The sequence below is a fragment of the Elephantulus edwardii genome, unplaced genomic scaffold, assembly GCF_000299155.1.
Source record: "Elephantulus edwardii isolate Elephantulus edwardi_28Jun2011 unplaced genomic scaffold, EleEdw1.0 scaffold00114, whole genome shotgun sequence".
NCBI classification, from domain to species: domain Eukaryota; kingdom Metazoa; phylum Chordata; class Mammalia; order Macroscelidea; family Macroscelididae; genus Elephantulus; species Elephantulus edwardii.
This window is the reverse complement of record NW_006399864.1, coordinates 4,607,781-4,616,501: the sequence shown is the minus strand read 5'-3', so window position 1 is coordinate 4,616,501 and position 8,721 is coordinate 4,607,781.

The following is an 8,721-nucleotide window of genomic DNA, read 5'->3' as shown; positions in this document are numbered from 1 at the left end:
AAAAAAAAAGATATAATACAAAGATGATTGTTTGCATAGCATCTATTTGTGGAGAAAGGCAAATAACAGATGTTGTCATTGTTGTTTTATGCTGTTGAGTCACCTGCGATTCATAAGGACCCTATGTTTAAAAGCCCTAAGCCCTGCCCTATCCTGTGCCAATCTCATTGCCTCTGAAACATCTATCCCCATTAGTCTTCTTGGAACAACTTAGTGAGCGCATTCAGGGCAGCATCATTTAGTTGAAATATGTCAGTTGTTATACCATCATTTCCTGGGGCCTTATTTTTAGCCAGTTTTCAATTGGGAAATATCTTTCATCTGCATGTTTCCATAATATGCTTGTCTGTCAGGAACTTTTCTAAATCTGAGCATTAAGATTAAGACAGACTAGGAAGAAGGATTGGCCATCTACTTCCAAATAGCAGGTCTTCAAAAACCTTATGTACAATAGAACACATTTAGACTAGCAGATAGGGCAACAGAGATGGATCTTTCAAGTGTGGGAATACTAAGGAAGAGGAACAGTGGAGAGAAGACACTAGTGGTTGGAACATGGAATGTGAGAACTACGAATGTAGGAAAATTAGGTATTGTTAAGTAAGAACTGGAACACATAAATTATTGCCATACTAGGTGTTGGCAAGATGAGATGGACTGGCATGGGGCATTTTGAATCAGATGATCATATGATCTACTATGCTGGAGATGAAAAGGTGAGGAAAAATGGGGTTGATTTCATAGTTAAAAAGTCATTTCTAGATTCATCTTGAAATACAATACTGTCAGTGACAGGATAATACCCATATGCATATGTGGAAGCCCAGTGAATACCACTATCATTCAAATATAACAGATAAACAAATAAAAAGAGCTCCCATTTTTATGACTAATTTATGAAACATAGAATTTCTTAATTTGTACCACTATTTTTAAATCGATATTCTAATCTCCAGACTTAAAGATAAGCAAACTGTGGCTCATAGACTTTAAGAAAATTGCCCAATATCATGTGTTTGCTGCAAATGAATATGGGTTGGATTTTTTACACTATAGACTCTTCAGCACAATGGTTCTTTAAAAATAGACTTTATTAATTGCCTGCAAAGTTCTAGATAATAACTAACATTGTAAACTTCTGCATGTTTCAGTTATTGGCAAGAAATATGACTACATGATACAGATTCTCAGTTTATAATATTATCAGAGTAAATCAGATACTTATCAGATGACAGAGGCTAAAGGCAGGTGAGCCATTCAAGGAAGTAGAGGGTACAATGTTGGAGTCTCCCATAGTCAATGTGAAGCAGATGCAAGGACTGCACACCTCTGACAGTTCTAATTCTTTAATCATTCCTCAGGCGGCAGAGGGGTAGTCTTCTCCCATTACAGTTTAGAGCATTGGAAACAAAGGAAGGATTGCAATAAGTAACAACACACTCAATGACAGTGAGTTTGAATTTGACAAGGTGGTGTGTGAGGGAAAATACAAGTTAAATAAGAAATGACGGGTAGGATATGGTCTTTGTCTGATGTTTGCTGTGTGCCTTCAGGCAGGAACCAATTCATAGCTGACCCTCTGCCAGTTTTGAGCCACATGCCTTTGAGATTGCAGTGTTTCTTACCATGAGGCCACCAGAGCTGTAGAATATTATCTGAGTTCTAATTTAAACTCATCTTTTAATAGCAAACAACTCTTTATAAGTTGTTAGGTGCTGCTAAGTAGACAACGTCTCAAAGGAACTTTATAAGCAACAGAACTGAACCTTGCCCTATTCTGCACCATCCTTATATTTCTGTCACACTCAAGAATCTATATCATTGAGGAGTTTCTTCTCTTTTGCTGCCCCTTTACCTTTTCCAGTATAATGTGGATTTTTTCCCCCCAAGGGTTGGTTTCTCCTGAAAATAAGTGAGATGTTTCACCATCATCACCTGAGTCTGTTCTTTTGGGAGGTGATGGGATATAGAGTCCTCTCTGCCAACGTTGCAATTCAAAGGTATCGATTCTTCATCTGTCCTATTCATTGTCCAACTTCAAGAAGCAGAGAAGTAATTGAAAACACTATTGCTTGAATCAGACACCCCTTAATTTTTAAACTGACATTCTTACTCTTTAGCAAATTGGAGAGGTCCTTTGCTACAGATTTTCTCAGTATAATACACCTTTTGATCTATTGACTGCTGTTGCCATGGGTGTTGATTGTGGATCGAAGTAAAAATAAATAACTGAGCATTACAGTCTTTTGTCCAATCTATCACAGTGTTGTTTACTGATCAAATGGTGATGCTTTTTGTTATCCTTGAAGTTGAGATGTAATCTACCGTGAAGATTGTAGTCTTTGTTCTTCTGCATTAAGTTCTACAAGTCTTCCTTTCTGCAAGCAAGTTTGTGTCATCTGCAAAATGAAGGTCATTGATGATCTTCCTTCAATCATGAGCCACATTCTTCTTCACATCGTCTTAATTCTCAGATGATTCACTCAGTGCACAGATTGGGTAGAGAGAAAGGGTACAACCCTGACTCATACCTTTCCTGATTTTAAACCACTATTCCCTTGTTCTGTTTGAACAATTACTTCCTTTTCTATATACATGAGCACAGTTAAATGTTTTGGGGTTTGCATTCTTCTCAATGTTAAATATAAGGTTTTTTATGATCTACACAGTCAAATGCTTTTGCATAATCAATGAAACCTGTGTTTTATTGATTATGCAAAAGCATTTGACTGTGTAGATCATAAAAAACCTGTCCACAATAGGTAGCCTTTCTGGTATTTGACCTGCTGGAAAACTTTCCAGAATCATGGCAAAACAATAGACTCTAGAGTACAACACACTGACAAATGAATGGTGGAATCATAACTTTATAATTATTTCCCAAATTAGTGTACAATATAATAGCATTTGAGTTTAATGCTCATTGTTGGATTTCATGAAAGGCAAACAAGAGTATATATTTATGTTGAAAGTTCTTTGTATTATAAAATTAAATTTAGCAGTAATATTTGAAAGAAATAAATTAAAAATCCTTACTGTATCAGTAATAATAAGAATCACTTCGTATATTTTACCACATTAAGGACTCAAAAGTAAACATGAATTTTTAAGTGATACCCAAAAAAACCCACTAATATTTGATATTATTGAATGTAGCCCTGAATTAGATCTTTGAAAAGTGTGGTCTTTTTGTGAGAGACAGCAGTTACAGTGATGGAAATGATAACTCATTTTTTTAAAAATTACTTTCAATCATTTTGTAATGACTGGAAATTACATAACTCTACAGAGAACACGCAAGAAAGTCATTCATCAAGACCACCTGTGAGTTTGACACTCAAAATGTATTTGTTATCCCCCATTTAGCTCTCACCATGTAGATTCTACACAGAATTTTAAAAAAGAATGACATGAAGGCATACCCAAATCAAGTCACCATGGAATTAATAATACACTGACTCAAATTGTGATCAACGGGAAAATGTCTTCAAAGAGGTAATCAGACAGCTCACTCTGCGGGGGCACATCATGTATTGCAAGCAGATTGAGGACTCATGTTGTACCATAATTGCACATCTAAGGACCAAAAGAGCTATTTTCCATGTCATCAAACAGTCCAGAATATTCTAGCAAAGGATTGTTTACTGACGATTTGCACTCTAGGTTATCCAAATCATTCATTTTACAATCAAACCCAGCAACTAAAATGTCACTGCTGTGTTTTATAAAGGAGATCAAAAGGAATGTGTGAATTTAGCATTATTTTGATAAAATGAAATCCAGATATATAGACATACATGCTTTTGTCCAAAGCAAAAGTAAATGTAAATTGTAAACTACAGAGTGCCAACTAGTGACACATCTGTTTCCAGTATCTCCATTGGGACTCCAGAAAACTACAATGAGCAGATATTTCCTGAGTCAAAATAAAGTTTTATAACATGCCTCTTATCTGAACAGGAAAGGCTAAATGTCATTTCTGAAAAAGACAACATTGCTGTAGAATATGAAATTCCTCTTTGAAAAATGTCCAGCATCAAAATTCTATATACTTCTTATACTCTTTCCCTGTGGGGATGTTTTATCATCATAATTCCTTTTATTTTACTTTGAATTATCATATATGAGAATTATCTAATATCTTGTCATTTTTATAAATAATTTATCAAACACAATGTGACTATTACTGCAGGTACTTTCGTACACTAATTGTCCATTATTATTATTGTTCTTGCTGTTAGATGCAATCAAGTTGAATACTACTTATAGTGAACCTACGAATAATAGATCTGAGACCCGTTTTGTACTGTCATCCACCATCTCTGACATACGTTAGCCCATTGCTGCAATCATTGTGTCAGTCTATCTGGTTGAGGGTCTTCCTCTGTTTTGTTGACCCAATCTATCAAACCACAATGTCCCTTTACAATAAAATTTCTAGTAACATGCCCAAAGTATGTGATCAAAACTTTGTCCTTACCTCCAAGGGGCACTCTGTTTGCACTTTTTTTAAGACATATCTGTGTGTTCTTTTGGAAACCTACGAGACATTCAATACTCTAATGCAATATCATAAATAAAAGGCATCAATAATTCTTCTGTCATCCTTAGTCATTGTTCGGCTCTCCGATGCATAGCAAGTAATTGAAATGACAATAGCATAGATCAGACGCAACTTGTCTTCAAACTGGTATCATTAATCCTCAAGAATTTGGAGGCGTTTTTGACTACAGACTTGGTCAGTGTTATATGTCTCCTCATTTGAGTGCTGGTAACAAACATATTGATTGTGGACCCAAGGAATGTGAAGTCATTAATAGTTTCAATCTTTCCCCATCTATCATGATGTTGTCTATCAGTCCAATGGTGGAGATTTTTGCAGCAAGTGCTTCAAATCCTCTTCCCTTTCAGGTAGCAGGTTTGGGTCATCTGCATAATGTAGTTGGTTAGTGAGACCTCCTGCGATCCAGATGACACAACCTTCTTCATAGAGTACAGCTTCTAGAAAAAACATTGTGCACCAAGTCTTCCACCTGTTCCTCAATGCCATTGTGTGAGAACCAACTCATAGCTGATCATCCGTCAGGTTTTCAGAGGCAGAAAGTCACCCAGGAGAATAGTCCATTTTTTCCCCTTAGAGCCACTGGAGGATTTAAGCCACCAGGGAGATGGTGCCTTTGAATTTCCAGCACAACCCCCTATAGACTATGCTACAAGAACTCTTTAGAATTATAAGTATACTTCCTGGATATTTTAAAAATAGGTTAGCAAAGAAACCCTCTACACCCTACACCACCAGGTCCCCTCCTAGACTTCTAAACATCCAACAGAAAAATTCAGAAATGCTACTGGGATTTATGAATAATATAGTATATACTAAGAAACGTAATTGTGACTGGAATCCAAAAGATAGACACAAAGAAGAAGGCCTAGTCATTGACAAATATGGTTTTAATGACAGAAAGAAATCTCAGAAAATATAAGTGACCAGTATAAATATAAATTACATGACTCTTACCTAGTAGATGATAATAATTATACTGACTTGTATAATCAGTATTTTTCCTTCTTTAAAAAAATCCCCAAAATATAGATGACATCACCCAATAGATTACAAGAATTATATTTATAACATCTGTAGAAAAAGTAGGTGGAGATCAGTTAGCAGTAAAAACAAGGCTAGAGGATTGAACCATCAAATTACTCATGTGAAACTTCAAACTGATATTGAAAAAATAAATCTGTGTGATCCAAAATAGGACCTTAGTCAATCCCCAAAATTTTAAAACACTCATGAATAGACTTGATGCATTAAACATGATTGAAGATCAGAGGAGTTTGGGTTTGATATTAAGGTTATTCACAAAGCAAGTAAAAAGTCACTACAAAGATAGGGAAAAAAGAAAAGACCAAAATGGGTCCAAAGAGACTCTAAAACTTGCACTAGAATGTCAAGAGGACAAAACAAAGAGAAGTACTGATGTAAAAGAGCTAAACAGAAGATTTCAAAAGGCAGCTGAAAAATGCAAAACAATGTGTTACAATGAAACGTGCAAAGATCTGGATTTAGCTATCCACAGAGAAGAGCACACTCGGCATTTGTCAAGCTGAAAGAATTGAAGAACAAATTCAAGCCTTGATTTTTCAATGTATTTGAATTGTAATATATTGTTGGCAAAATATTGTATGATGTATGAATAATTAAAAGAAGATGGAATTATTAAGTTCCTGGTATGGAAAAGAATTCATTGACACTGAGAGCCATTCCAGGAAATAGTACATCAACAAGATCTAATATTAATGAAGGAAGAAGTTCAAGCTATGCTGAAGGCATTGGTAAAAATTAGGCTTCTTGAAATTAATAGAATACCAATTGAGTTGTTGTAAAAAATAGATGTAGTCTTCAAGTCTTGGATGTGCTTACTAGCCTATGGCAAGAAATCTGGAACATCTTGGCCAACTGGCTGGGAGGAATCCATATATGTTCCCATTTTTTTTAAAGTGATCCCATAGAAAACAGAAATTATTGAGAAATATAATTAATATCACATGCAAGAAAATTTTGCTGAAGATTATTTTAAAAGCAGCTATCTAGCTATTCCCAGCTATTCCATTACTAGGAATATAAACCAAGGAAATTAGAAGTGAGACACAAATGGATATTTGCACATCAATGTTCACATCAGTGTCATTCATCATTTCAAGAAAGTGGAAACAGCCCAAATGTCCAACCACAGCCAAATGGACTGATAAATTGTGGTATATTCAAAAAATGGAATACTATGCAACACTCAGGAGCAACGATTTAGAAAATACTATGTAACTTGGGAGAGATTGGAAAGCATTATGTGCTGAGTGAACTAATGCAATCTCATAAGGTCAAATACTACATAAGACTATTATTGTAAAAATAGATAACTAGTAAAACATGTTTGAGAACTCCATAGATGGAGGGATGAAGATGGGTAGGGGCAAAACCACAGGGTTCCACAGTTTGGTGGATGAAGGATGGGGAGGGAGTAAAAGGTAAGTACCTGGGTGAAAAAAATAGCATAGTGATGGACAAAGTTCAGTGGTGATTAATTTTGTAAAACAATGTATGAGAATGTTATGAAACACAATGTAAATGAAGAATAGAGTGAAATATAATATATACAAACTTTGTAAGCAAACTATTTTTTTTTAAAAAAGGAGAAATTAAGGGATGGTAAATTATTTTTTTAAAGGATTATACTTGCTTCATTAAAAAAACAACAACAACAACAAAAAAAAAAAAACAGAAGGGAAAAAATACCAACCAAAGCCCAAAACCAGCTAGAACGTTACTTGGAGGGGCCAAATGCTACTTCTGAAATAGGCAATGTTACTAGTGGACAGGGAACTGCCAGAAATCCAATCTGGATTCAGAAGAAGCAGTGGTACAAGGGATATAATTTCTGATATGAGATGGATCTTGACTGAGAAAAGAGAACATTAGAAAGAGTCCTATTTGTGTTTTACTTTGCATGCAAATGTATTTGAATGTGTGAATCATAATAAATTACAGTTATCATTGAGAAAAGTGAGAATACCAGAACAATTCATTGTGTTCATGGAAAATATACTCATAGATCAAGAATCTGTTGTCAGAAAAAAAAAAAACACCAAAAAACAAAACAAAACAAAAAAACACACCCAAGAAAATATAGCATGGTTTAAAAATCAGAAAAGGTGTCCTTTCCAACATCTATTCAATCTTTGAAAATAATTTGAGAAACTGGACTATATGAATGAAGATACATCAACAACCTGCATTATGCAGATGACACAGCACTACTTGCGTTGAGAAGTAAAGAAAGTTGAAGCATTTACTGAGGAAGATCAAGCACTGTTGCTGTTGTTAGGTGTTACTGAGCCAAGTACAAATCATAGGGAACCTATAAAGAACAAACCAGAAACATGTCCTATCCGATGCCATCCTCATTATACCTGCCACACTTGAATCCATTGCTTCAGTCACTATGTCAATCATCTCATTGGAGGTGTAAAAAGAGCAAGAGGAGCATGTGGATGGACATATCTGATATTTATCACCTCTACAATGCAGAACTGTTACTGTCAGCAACATCAACATCAATGACACCAAACCAATACTCATGAGATCAGACATGTCCCTTACACTTTCCCGACTCCTTTTACTCATCTTAACACCAATCTTTCTACACTACAGGATCCAAAGTTCAATTTGTTAGCTCACAGACAACACACGAACATATGGTTATTGTTGTTGCTGTTTTCTGCCATTGAGTTGCCTGTAACACACCGCTGTGTGCCCATATGTACAGTAGCTCTGAAACTTGTGCTATCCTGAACCAATCTCATCATCTCTGACAGACTTAATCCCATTTCTTCAGAGATTGAATCAATCTGTCTCAGCATGGGTCTTCCTCTTCTGCACTGTCACTCCACCCTTCCAAGAATGATGTCCCTCTTCAAAGACTGGCTCCTCCAGGCCTTGTGCCCAAAGTATGTGAAATGGAGCTTCAGGATCATTTAGGGAGTAGTTTTGCTTTATCCTCTGCAGAACAGACCTGTTTGTTCTCCTGGCAGTCCACAGTATATTCAACACTCTTCTCCAGCACCACAGTTCAAAGGAAACAATCCTTCTATCATTCGTAGTTATTGTCCTGCTAGAATTCAGGTTAGTAATAGAATACAATCACTCAGTGAGGACACCTTCTT